This window comes from Triticum aestivum, chromosome 1B (genome assembly GCF_018294505.1).
Source record: "Triticum aestivum cultivar Chinese Spring chromosome 1B, IWGSC CS RefSeq v2.1, whole genome shotgun sequence".
Classification (NCBI taxonomy): Eukaryota; Viridiplantae; Streptophyta; class Magnoliopsida; order Poales; family Poaceae; genus Triticum; species Triticum aestivum.
The window spans coordinates 505,942,864-505,956,633 of record NC_057795.1 but is presented as its reverse complement, the minus strand read 5'-3'; positions in this window follow the sequence as shown (position 1 = coordinate 505,956,633).

Here is a 13,770-nt window from a genome sequence, read left to right as displayed (position 1 = left end):
CAACAGCAACAACAACAACAACAACAACAACAACAACAACAATAACAACAACAACAACAACAACAACAACAACAACAACAACAACAACAAGGACGCTGGAGGCTATTAGGAGCCTGATGCTATGGCCTGCATCCTCTGTGGAGCCCAGACTCCCCCGTCCAACTGCCACTTCAAGCCATTCTCTCGTGAGATGAACGCGGCCCTCCAGGGGGTCGAGGCCTCCAGGCCCCTTAAGTGGTTGTAGTACTGAATCTCCTTCGACTCCAACGATCACCCTAAGTCTACAAAGTCAGCGGGCACCATTACCTAATTATGCACACCCACCATCAGCAATGTTGCTATCACCAAGAGCTCATCGACGGTGGCGCGGGCATCAGCGTGCTCTCTGTGGAGACCTTCGAGCACCTCCAGGTGCCCTACGAGCGCTTGATGCCAACAAGGCCCTTCTCGGGTGTAACCGACGGCTCCACTTTTCCTCCCGGGCAAGTGTGCCTGCCGTCACCTCCGGCCCCGCAAGAACTACCACGCCAAGCTCATCGACTTTGACGTGGCACACAGCGGCCTGCGCTACAACGCCATCCTAGGCTACCCCACGCTCTCCAACTTCATGGCGGTGACCCACCGTGCCTAGAACACCGTCAAGCTTCCGGGTTACAATGGGACCATCACCATCCGCTGCGATGAGAAGGACGCGATGCGCATCCTCGAGCACGCCTAAAGGCTGCGGCCACTACATACCCCACTGACAAAGACGAGGCAGGGCCTACCGAGCCCGCGCCTGCAAAGAAGAAACCACAATTCTCCCAAGCACGAGTTGAGATGAAGAAGGTGTCGCTGGACGGCAATGACTCCGGGGCCACCATCACCATCAACAGCGGCCTATCGGCACCCCGATCGTAAGTCGCACTGGTCTAGCATGTAACACATCATATCACTTTGCAGCCTCACGCATGGTATTCCCACGGCTGCAACCTTACCTTGGTCGGGACCGTTTGCGTCTTTTGGCTCATGTATATGATTGTGTCGCTAGAATCCATATGACAGAGAGCCCGAGCCAACATGACTAGTCGTAAACCGAAGGTGGCACAAAACTCTAGCTGAAGCTTTTTCTCCCCTCACGACTTATTGGTCGGCTCATTCGCATGTGCATATATTTGTAAAAAGGAAATGCGAGAAGGGGGAATCGATGCTTGGTCTTCTGATTCAACGCGCTGCACTAGCCACTCTGCCCAACCTCCTTCTGTAGGAAGAACAAGGGGCGCAAACTACTTGAGCTTACTCGAGCCAATTTTTTCAAGATTTTTTCCTTTTTTATTTTATTTTATTTCTTTTTTCTTCTATGTTTTCTTTATTCTCCTTCTTCTTTCTTTTATTTTGATTCTTTTTTCTGCTTCGTTTTTTCATTCTTTTCTGTATTTCGTTTCTTTGTTTTTATTTCCTTTTTCCTTTTGTACATTTTGTTTCCACTTTCGCTTTCCTTTGCTCTTATGGTTATTATTTACATTTTTGTATATGTTTCAAATATGTCTAATATTTCTTCTACATTTTTTGTTTTTCTTGTGTTTGTTTTTGTTTTCACTCAACATTTTCGTATATGTCAAAAACATTTTATAACAAGTGATCAACATTTTATGTATACACGTTCCACATTATCTGAACGGTTACTCAACATTTTTAAATTCTTTTTCATTATTTTAATACTTATTCAACATTTTTCAAATAAATGTGCAACATTTTTCAAATACTCGTTCAACATTTTTTAATATTCAACATTTTCAGTTACTTGTTCAACATTTCAAATACTTATTCAATATTTTCAAATACTTGTTCAATATTTTTTAAATACTTGTTCAACAATTTTTAATAACTTATTCAACATTTTTCAAATACTTATTCAACATTTTCAATACTCTTTTCAAAATTTACTTATTCAATATTTTTTGAATACTTGTTCAATATTTTTAATACTTATTCAACATTATTCAACTATTGTTTCTACATTTAAAAAAACATCCACACAACGCGAGGCATTCCATGTGCTCGCTTAAAGAGAGAAATAGGTGTGCCCGTTTGAATCTCATCCAGCGCATCATTTTTTAAGGTTGACAGAAACAAAGAAAAATTCGGAATTGGCCGGCCCAATGTGAAAGGGGGTGTGCGACAGTTGACAAAATTGCTTATTACTTGGGTCGTGTTATAAATGCTCTGGCTAAACCTATGGATGGGAGAAGCAAAATTGTAGCTCCCGAATCTATCTTAATTGAATCTCCTGCTCCAAGTAGAATTTCTAGGCGTTCCGTATATGAACCTCTTCAAACAGGGATTATTGCTATCGATTCGATGATCCCTATAGGGCGCGGTCAGCGAGAGTTCATTATTGGGGACAGACAGACTGGCAAAATAGCAGTAGCCACAGATACAATTCTCAATCAAAAAGGGCAAGGTGTAATATGTGTTTATGTAGCTATCGGTCAAAGAGCATCCTCCGTAGCTCAAGTAGTAACTACTTTCCATGAGGAGGGGGCCATAGAATACACTACTATAGTAGCTGAAATGGCAGACTCACCTGCTACATTACAATACCTCGCTCCTTATAAGGGAGCAGCCCTGGCTGAGTATTTTATGTACCGTGAACGGCATACTTTAATAATTTATGATGATCTCTCCAAATAGGCACAAGCTTATCGCCAAATGTCCCTTCTATTAAGAAGACCTCCCGGCCGTGAGGCTTATCCAGGGGATGTTTTTTATTTGCATTCACGCCTTTTAGAAAGAGCCACGAAATTAAATCCTCTTTTAGGCGAAGAAAGTATGACCACTTTACCAATAGTTGAGACTCAATCTGGAGACATTTCCGCCTATATTCCTATTAATGTAATCTCCATTACAGATGGAAAAATATTCTTATCTGCGGATCTATTCCATGGTGGAATTCGACCCGCTATTAATGTGGGTATTTCTGTTTACAAAGTAGGATCCGCGGCTCAAATTAAAGCCATGAAACAAGTAGCTGGCAAATCCAAATTGGAACTAGCTCAATTCGTAGAGTGACAAGCCTATTATTTGCCTCTGCTCTCGATAAAACAAGTCAGAATCAATTGGCAAGGGGTCGACGATTAAAGGAATTGCTTAAACAATCCCAGGCAAATCCTCTCCCAGTGGAAGAGCAGATAGCTACTATTTATACCGGAACAAGAGGATATCTTGATCCGTTAGAAATTGAACAGGTAAAGAAATAGTTCAATCACCCCAGAATCGTCGAAATCCCCTCGAAATGGAGAGCGGCGCAAGTCTCACACTCTTTCTCTCACTCTCCATCCTCTGTCTTTCAGATTTTCCCCTCGTAGCTGATACAGTGAAATATTATTATGTAAGGGAGCTGATCTACAGGATTCAATGGTGAATTCTGATTTCCCCACAGATTGAACAAAAGGAGAAGAATAGAATAATTCACTAGTGCAGGCGGAGCAGCAAACCTTCCTAGAAAAGGGAGAGGGTATACCTAGAAATGATGAAATCAACCAGCACTGCCTTGCTAATTGAATAAAGGAAGATGCCGACTACTTTTTGAACGGAACAATGAGGGTCCCGAACAATGAGAGAATGGAGCTTCCCGTCTATGAACTAATCGATCGACTATATCGTATCGAGCTCAAAGGTTTGTGCAACTTATCTATCAAGCCACACTTCTTTACGTCGAGATAGCGCATTCCACACTTCTTTACTTTGCCATAGAAGTAGGATCCCTGCCCACAATACAATACGTAGTTTACTTAACTAATATAAAGAGTTTCCCCTGCCTGCCCCTACTATCAATTGATAATACGTAAATGATCCGGGGCTAGTGTTGCATAGCCGGGCCCACTAGAATTCAAGTGCTTCTTATCAATTCAATATGCCCTTAACGGATCCATGTGCTTTATCTCCATTGGGTGGAGCAAGACCCTTGTCATATCTTTTCTTTACAGAGCAATAGAAATGATGGTTGCCCCTCACTGCACTGACCAATGATATCTCAGAAGAGAGAAAGACTTCCTTAACTTGCCAATGATATCTAGTGGGCACTACAAACTCCAGGCATACTGTACTTGACCACCCTACTTTGCTTTGTCCCTATTAGGTGAAATCAATACTTACTTTCAATTGGTAGAGCGGAAGAAGAGAACTGACACTAGTAATAGGTTGATGACTTCTCTTAACAGAACTGACACTAGTAATAGGTTGATGACTTCTCTGACTTAATAGCTGGCCGACTTCTCTTCATGGATCACCGTTCTACATGGCTAGGTGCATCATCACGTTTAACCACCTATCCCTATTCCCTCAATCGATACCGTCCAACTATCCTTTTATTGGGACAGCAGCATACTTCTCGTTAGGGATAATAGTTCATATACTTAACTAACCTATGTGCGCAATCACTGTTTGACACGTCATTCTTTCAGCTTTTCGTTCTTGATGACTCTGTTTGACGGAGCCTGACTTTGAACTAGATTTTTGCAACACAAACCACTATCTTTACTTTCCTTTAGCAATAGTATCTAACTATCAATTCATAAGAGTCAAACGGGTGGGTCCATCCCATCTATCGACAAGTCCTGATACCGGATCTGGGAAACAAGCAATACTCGCCGCAATTCCTTAATGAAAAAAAAGACCTATCTTCTCTTGAAAGATTGTCCTTTCCTCGCTTGTTATTGTGATATCAATGAAAGAAAGCTGGATACTGACTTCTTCCCAAGAGCTCTATCAGCCTGAATTCCTTAGCCATACGACTCTTCCTTAGTTTCCTAATGCTGGTGGCCCTAGCTAGTGGTGAGACAGTGCATATACTATTCTCGGTCTTATAACGAAGACGTTGCCTTGTTTGAACCGAACACTGTACTTGATCTCTCATCCTATCACAAACAAGTCTCTTCCCCCGAGTCCTAGTAGACTAGTCCAAGTAGTCCGAGACAATAGCGTCCCGTCTCTTCGCTGACCCCTGGCACACAATCACTATAAGACAAAGCAAGACAAACCTCTCTTATCCTTCTCGGCTAGAAGTTACAAGTTTCCTGTTCCGGTTTCGGCTTGAGGGAAGTGCCTGAAATCGATTCAATTCTTATCTCTGATTTCGAACTCCAGCTGGATTCTTATGACCAAGAACTATTTTATGGGTCAGAAGAATGGAAGGACAACGAGAAGATGGTTCGGTTGCTCATGTTGGAATATTCCATTTATTTAATACTCTGACTCGCGTAACCCCGAATGGCAATGTTGTTATTGCGGTTGGTCAGATCAATAAGACAACAAGGGAGTCAGAATATTCTGATAATAGCAAACAGGGCTTTGGAATCTATGGAAGGAGCCTTCAATGCTTCTCCAGTGTCAACCATTAGTCGATAACAGAATGAAATGCCACAATGAAGTTGAAAAAGAGAGTCATTAAAAAGAGGCATGCTTGAAAAAGAGTACAGATAATATGTTCTGTATGTGAGGAGCCTCACCCAGTACTTTTCTTACAAAACTCAAAAACTCTACTCTCCTTTCACAGCCAACCCACCCATTGCTTTTTCAAGCTCGATAAAAAGGAAAGTTCACATGCCAATCCTTACCATTGGTAACTGTAATTACCAAGCCTAATCTTTCACTAAATACCGAGTAAAGCAAGCAAGAAAGAGGGAAGGAGCAACTATTTTCGAGCTAGGCTCGATCCCTTTTTCATCCACTTCTCGCTATTTGTAATTCTACTTGAATTAGTTCTTCCTAAGTTTAGTGAGGTGAGTACTGCATCCATAACTAGAGGACTTGCTTTTCTGCTTGGCTCCCAGGGGAAGGTGGATTGGATAAGAGGAATTGAAGCGCAAGGAAGGCAGTCAGTATTCAAACAACTATTCAGAGTTCCCAACTCTAGGTAAAGGAAATCTGTACTTGACGACTGAACCAAATCCTTTGCCTTTATTTATTCTATTATTTTTATATAGATTAGCTGAAAACAAAACAAAAATACTACTACGTTGGGACAATGACCCACCTTTCTCTACTCAACCTGTCATCTTCTCTCCTCGCTCCCTGGGACAAATAAGACTATTTATTAAGTGATAAACAAGAGAAACTAGTGATATTATCTAAGCTTCTGGCCATGTTTGATTGGCATTCAAGTCTGCCTTCCATTGCTTGAAAAGGCCTAGCACCGTAAGTAGCAATTGGCTATGTTCAAACTCAAACGTCGTATTTTATCTAAGCACAGGAGTCGTAATTAATAAGGAAAGAAGACATAAGAATGGGAAGTATCCGCTAGTTATAACATAGTATAAAGAGAGCTATTTCATGGATCTTTGTCACAATAAAACGAATCCAATAATGATATATCAACTAAATGAGTTTATTATATAATCACGTATCTTCAAGGTTGTTAAGATGATTTAGTAGATGTGTCGGTATCGTTTTCATCTGCCGTTGGGAGTGACTGCTTTGCTAATCTATCCTTTTATCCTTCTTTTCGGAGACAAGCACATATTACTGTAACCTAGTGATTAATATATCTTGTTGGTACTACTTCGTTGAGCAATCAATCCTTTTTCCATTCACTACAAAAAAATACACTTCCGTGATGATACGTGTTTGTCACAGTAGGTCGTGTTTTTTGTCATGCATGTACATCCATGACAAATTTATGACAGAATCAAGATAGTCATACATGTGCCGTCGTAGAAGTGTTCCATGACATTACCAAATTTATCATCACGAAAGTGTCCACTTCCATGACGATAAATCACGCATCACAGAAGTGCTTTCATCAAGGGTGACCGACACGTGGCATCCACCGTAATGGAACGCCGTTAAGCTATCGGGTCGGGTTTTGGATCCGATAACCCGTTAATAGCCCCGACCAATGGGGATTTTCCACGTGTAAAATCATCATTGGCTGGAGGAAACACGTGTCGGCTCGTTGTTGGGACAGATGTCATCCACTCATTGGACAGAAGGCACCTATGATACGTCGACACGTGGCATGGCCCAACAGAGGCCCATTCCTGTGAAAAGGCCGACCCGTTTGACTTGGTCAAAAGGTGACGGGCCGGCCCATGGAAAGCCTGTTAATGGCCTGTTCGCATATAGCCCATTTACAACCCGCTAACCCAAGGGCCGTTACGCCCTATCTGAATTAGGCCCAGTAGCGTCATCTTGGCCATCCAATATGATTCCAGCCCGTTTTCACTTCTAGCCCATGTATGGCCCATGACATCTTTCGGCCCATATGAGGCCTATGTAACTCTTGGCCTATTAACGTCCCATGGTGAAACTGGCCCGCAATGAATAGTGTATCACTTTAGACCCATTAACGGGTCGTGGTGAAACTGGCCCGTAATGAATAGTGTATCATTTTATACCCATTAAGGGCCCGTTATTCAGTTGGGCCGTTTCCAGCCCATGTTATCTTTCGGCCTTCTCAGAGCCCATTTATTCTTGGGCTCATTTTGAGCATTTGTTTACTTACGGCCCGTTACTGTCATTTTTTGCTTGTGGGCCAAATTCAGCCCGTGGTTACAGTCGGCCCGTTTGTGGTCCGTTAATACATTGGGCCGTTTTCATAGTGTCATCAAATACAGCCTATTAACGATGGCCCATTATGGTCGGCCCATGAACGGGTGATTCCAACTCTAGCCCGTTTACGGCCATAATGCGGCCTGTTATTGGCCCATGTTTGGCCAATCGATCATACGGCTCGTATAAGGCCCATTGATGCTATGACCCGTAGAAGTCCCATTGTTTCTACGGCCCGTAGAAGGCCCAATGTTTCTACGACCCGTAGAAGGCCTACTGTTTCTACGGCCCGTAGAAGGCCCACTGTTTCTACGGCCCGTAGGAGGCCCAGTGTCACTACAGTAAATATTAGCCCAAGGTTATGATGGCCTAGTTTTAAAAAATAGGTTATTGCAGCCACTAGCAAACCGCGGAAAAAGAACTGCACTGACTACAAGCAAACAAATAAACAAGACAACAAGGAAATAAATAAGCAAGAAACTTATGATAGGCTATCACGGCTATTACACATATTACATCCACTAGGCATCAAAGTTCACCACCAGTGCAAATATAGGGAACACAGCAACATATAAACGCCGCAGCAAAACAAGTCCAGAACTGAAACCACTTCAGAAGAGTTCAAGAAACAATATCCTGGGTACCCATAATGCTGGCAAGATGCTTAGCAAGCTTATTAACTTTCTCTTGTTTGGCGCTTAAATCCTCCAGCGCTTGTTGTTGCACAAGAAAGTACGCATCTGAATTCTGCAGGGACTTCCTTAGTCCTTCGGCTTCTTGCCGCAGCACAGAGCACAGCTGACTGATGCCTTTCAGCTTGTAGCTGAGACTGAAGAAGCCGAAGTGATTCAGGCAGAGTGTTCGAAGAGCTTGTGCCAGCGGTACTGGCCAGTAACTCGAGCACTACATCAACGCATGACTGTGGGGTTTTCTCACTATCTACAAGATCGTTTTTATCACCTTTCTTGCAGACCAACAGGGTTGTCTCACTATCTTGAACCTTATCTGCATTACTTTCTCTACCATTGCATAGTGGGGTGCTCTTCTCCAATATTCTGTTTGCATACTACAAGAGAAACAAGCAGACACATCACATGTTTAGCTTGTAGTATACCAAACTCATTTTGGTAAACCGGTTCAGTAGTAAGGTGGACAGGATAACAACATGAAACAAACATATATCTATGTACTATGGTCACTGTATTGTCCATATCATTCTAGTTTATGTTCCCTAATCAAGATAGAGACATAGTTCAACTCATATATTTTTAAGACACAACAGCATAGACAGAATATAAGTGTGAGAAACTACACAGCATTGGCAGCACTTGTAATGTGCATCACATGAGAACATAACTGTTTATACAACTTAAACTGAAATCAACAGAGAGCAAGAAGTTAGAACAACAATCCAGTTAAAGAAATAGGTTTAAAACATACCTGTTGCGCCATTGGAGTTTCAATTGGATCCTTCAAATTCGAAAGTAGTTGGTATGAGTAAATACAGTGATGCAACAACAAAGGAGTATGGACGATAGCTACAGAATCTAACCTGAGAACAGTTGCTCTTCTGCTTTAAACGTGGAGTTTGGGTTAGCTGTGGTGGTATTCGTGCTTTGGGCATTGCAGTAGCTTTACAAACTGCTCGTGTGGGGGTACTCTGTGGTGGACATGGTGCTTTGTCAACTATAAGTGGGTTACTATCCGCTGGGGTTGCGGTTAGATGGGTTGTAGTTGGTTATCTGCCCAATGGTGTAAGTGTGCAATCTGGAAGAGTCTCGATTATGTGTGGTGGGGCTAGTTTGTGGGCCAGTACAACCATGGTTCTATCTACATCGACGGGTAGCACTGTCTTTTGTGAAGAACGGGCTTTTGCTCCCTTAGATACTGCCATCACCCCCTCCAATTCAAATGGCTGATAAACAAGAAAAGAAATTGAACGTAAAGACATTGTATGATAGACAGATGTGGTAATTCACATATATGTTGTCTAACCAAACAGGACAGCTTGACACAATTTCACATATATGATGCCTAACTAAACAGGATAGCATGACACCGTTTCAGATATATGATGGATAACTTAACAGGATATAATGGCATAATTCAACATATGATGAGTACCTAAACAGGATGACATGACAAAACTATATGATGTCTTTCTAAAATAGGTTGGGATGAAATAATTCACATACATGTTGTCTAAGTATACAGGATGGCATGATATAATTGACATAATTGATTCATATACTAAGCAGCTGGCACTCGCATGTATGATCTCTAAAGTAAGCAGATAGAATTCAATATTGTGCATATGATGTCTAAACTAAGCAATGCAAGACACCATATGCACCATATGAGAAATATAAACATTGCAACTTAGAGCATACACCTCAGGTGGGATATAGGACTGGTCATCCATCTCTGAATCCTCCTCTGAGGAGCTCCCTATAACCATCGAGATATATGCTTCAACATGTACCATTGCCTACTCTGAAGACCTTGTTACTCCAGGTTTTTCCATAACCGGCTCAAATGGCTGATACACATGAAGAGTAGTTCAATATACACAAATTGTCGACAAATGGAATACGTAATGAAAAAAAAAGATGGCATGAGATAATTCACATATATGATGCCTGGCTCCATGGCGGTGCATAATTCACATATATGATAACTGACTGAAAAACATGGCATTGCATAATTCACATATCTGATATAGAAAAAAAAGGAGGCATTCACACAAAGCATGTCTAATCTAAGCAGATGGCATGGCAATGCAAGACACCATATGCATGATATGAGCAATATAACCCATCCAAGTTAGAGCATGCACCTCGGGGGGGGGGGGGATACGACTGGTCATCTCTCTCTGAATCCTCCTCTGAGGAGCTATCTGTAAGCAACAAGAAATCTGCATCGACAGGTAGCACTGACTGCTCAGAAGACCTTGTTTTCACTCCAGATTTTCCCATGACCGACTCAAATGGTTGATGCACAGGAAGAGTAGATGAATGTATAAACATTGTTGACAAATGGAATACATTATGGAAAAAAATATGGAACGATACAATTCACATATACGATGACTGGCTAAACAGGATGGCATTGCATGATTCACGTATATGATGCCTGGCTAAAGAAGATGACATTTCATAATTCCCATATACTCCCTCCATTCCTAAATATTTATCTTTTTAGAGATTTCAAATGGACTACCACATACGGATGTATATAGACATATTTTAGAGTGTAGATTCACTCATTTTGTTCCGTATGTAGTCACTTGTTGAAATCTCTAAAACGACAAATGTTTAGGAATGGTGGGAGTATGATATAGAAACCAAACAGGTGGCATTCACACAAAGCAAATCTAAACTAAGCTGATGACATATAAGATGTAAAATGTAAGCAATGCAAGGCGCCATATGCATGATATGACCAACATCAGCATGACAGGTTAGACCAAACACCTAAGGTGGTAAACATGCATGGTCAGCTCCTTCTGAATCTCCATATGAACAGTTATCTTCCTCTGGAATACAATCTAGAAATGCAGGAGAGGGGGGGGCACTTCGCCCACCATGGAGCAGCGTCTACATGACATTATATTTGCACGCAACGGTCTTCTATTTTTCTCTACATGCTCAGTACGATTGTGTACAATATCTGACATGCATAATAAAAAAATAGTTAGATTTTGTAAGGCCTAAGGGGTGCATGCAAAAATCAAGACTGATGGTAGCAAACGAGTGGATGGATCCAAAACTAATGATAGCAGTTAGATTATAGCTTCAGTTTAAAAAGATAGACAATGGATCATCTATTGTTTGTTGCCCACCCAACATGAACCACATAGAAGACCCCAGATGAACCAGATACTATTCGTTGCTGGCTCGGTATGAGACCCATGGGCAATTCAAAATTCAAGATTGAACGATAAAGTAGTAGGTAATAATAACCGATGTATAACGTAAGCAAACATGAAAGACTGCGACCTCTCTTCCGGAACTGTGTAGTCCTCAGGTTCATCTGCTCAGTCGATGATAGTAATGCAGTTGGCGTGGCTGTCGGCAACGGGGAAGATGATCTGAGGCGGCAAAAGAAAGTCTGTAGGAGCGATCTCTGCTGTAGTGAACGCTTTTTTCGATGGTGCACCTCAGGTGGGGTGGATGATGGCACGGCAGGAGCAGGACATAACACACAGAGTTTTCTTTGACGCCAATCTGAAAATGAAGTAAATCTGTAAGTGCTCCTTAGAATTGGAGGATTCTATAAACGCAGGGACAGGAAAAACACAGGAATAGGATAGGAATGCACGTGCAAAACAGAGCATTTGGAAACACATGATTTCAGTCAACCTGGGTGTTTGGCTCACATGAATTGGAAGAACAGAGGAATGGAGAAACAAAGTGATGCGACGAGTGTACAACCTCTTCGGCATAGCCTTGTGGACCTCAGCATCATTGGGTTGGACGTGGAGGATGGAGATGATGCTGGTGTGACTGTCGGAGGCGGGGGAGAAGATCCGAGACCTCTGAAAACGGCGCCGAGGGTACTTCTCCGCTGTGATGGACAGTTCCGTCGTTGGAGAAGCTCCGCTAAGGTGTACGGCGATGAGTCTGAAGCATGACAAGACAGACAACTTTAATCTGAAGTGGGACCCTAATATCATCTGCAATAGATGATGTAAAATACATCACCAAAAAGTGCTAGATGTAAAATGCATCAGCCGCACCATGGCCACTCTGACAGATGCTGTAAGTACTGTTCACTCTGAACTTAACTGAATAAAATGAACTTCACAGTTGAAACTGAATTTTACTGTCGAAACTGATTGAACTAGTAACAGAGCATTGCAATAGATGTTTAGGGCATTCGAGCACTAGTAGCAGAGAAGCAGTGATCTAAATCAGCAAACGCTCGAGCAGGGAACGCACTAGCAGAGAGCAAGTCGTGCAGTAGCACCATGAGCGAGTGCTAAAGCAGCAACTCCTGTAGCTGCTAGAGGTCGTGCAACAGTAGCAGCAGCGCAAGCGAGAGCAAGAGCAGAGCAGCAGCACGAACGAAAGCAGGAGCAGTGCAGCAGTGCGACCGACAGCAAGAACAGAGCCGCAGCATGAGCGAGATCCAGAGCAGCTGCAGCTAGTGCTGTTGTGGAAGTCGCTGCCGAGGAAGCAATGACATGGGGGAGAGACGTCGTGGATGATGTGGCCGGCGATGGCGCCGTCGATGGAGACACCATGTCTGCTCGGTATCGAGCACCGGCAGCCCCGTGAGATCAAATAAAAGATAAAATGCAGCGGTGAGTGCAGAACCTCCTTGGTGGCGCCGAGTTGGCCTCGGCTTCATCAGAGGAATTGGTGAGGGTGCTGCGGTTCCGGTGGGGCAGGTCAAGACGACACTGTGGGGATTGAGGTGGCGTGATAGACAAGGCGAACATCGGGGCAGCTCCTTGGAGGTGGAGGATGTGGCGGCTGATCCAGCGGGACAACGAGATCGACAATGGATCCTCATCCGGTGCGGTGGATGAGGGACGACGAGCTGTTGCAGTGGACGACGTAGTAGGGGAAGAGTCTCCGGCTGGGCGGCGGTCGGCAGGCCGACAGAGGAGCGTGGGGTTTCGCGCGTTTTGGCGGCCTCGATGTACGAATGGGGGGCGAAGGGGGAGGGGGAGCCAAGCTTAGGGACGCTCTTGTCCGAAATGTAGGGTAAGTTACCAGCGTACCCCCACCGGTTTTGACACCGCGACGTGGAGCTTCATTTCTGGCTGAGGGGTAGAAGGGGGATTTCGCGTGTCTGGGCTGCGGGAGCGATTTCGGATGAGGAGGGAGTTCTCGCGCGCGTACAAATTTCGGGATAACAAGGCGCGACGCAGGCTCAAGAAGCGAGAGTTTCAAAGCAGGTGAGACAAAAGATACTCGAGCTTGAATATTTCGGGATAACAAGGTGCGGATTCCTTGTTCGGCAGAACAAACTTAACATGTAAAAAAAATCATACAGGACACAAGAGAGTCATGTCCCATTTTACTATATTGCTATAGATGCCATTGAAAAAACTACAAGAAAAATGTAAAAAAATCGGGAGAACAAGATTACCCTACACAGTACCAAATCGATTCGCACTTCCCTCAACAACAACAAAAAACAAATCAATTTCCACCAAAGAAAGAGTAATGTCCATTTTTATATGATTACAGATGCCATGATCTCGAATTTCAATTTTTGAATCCACGTTAT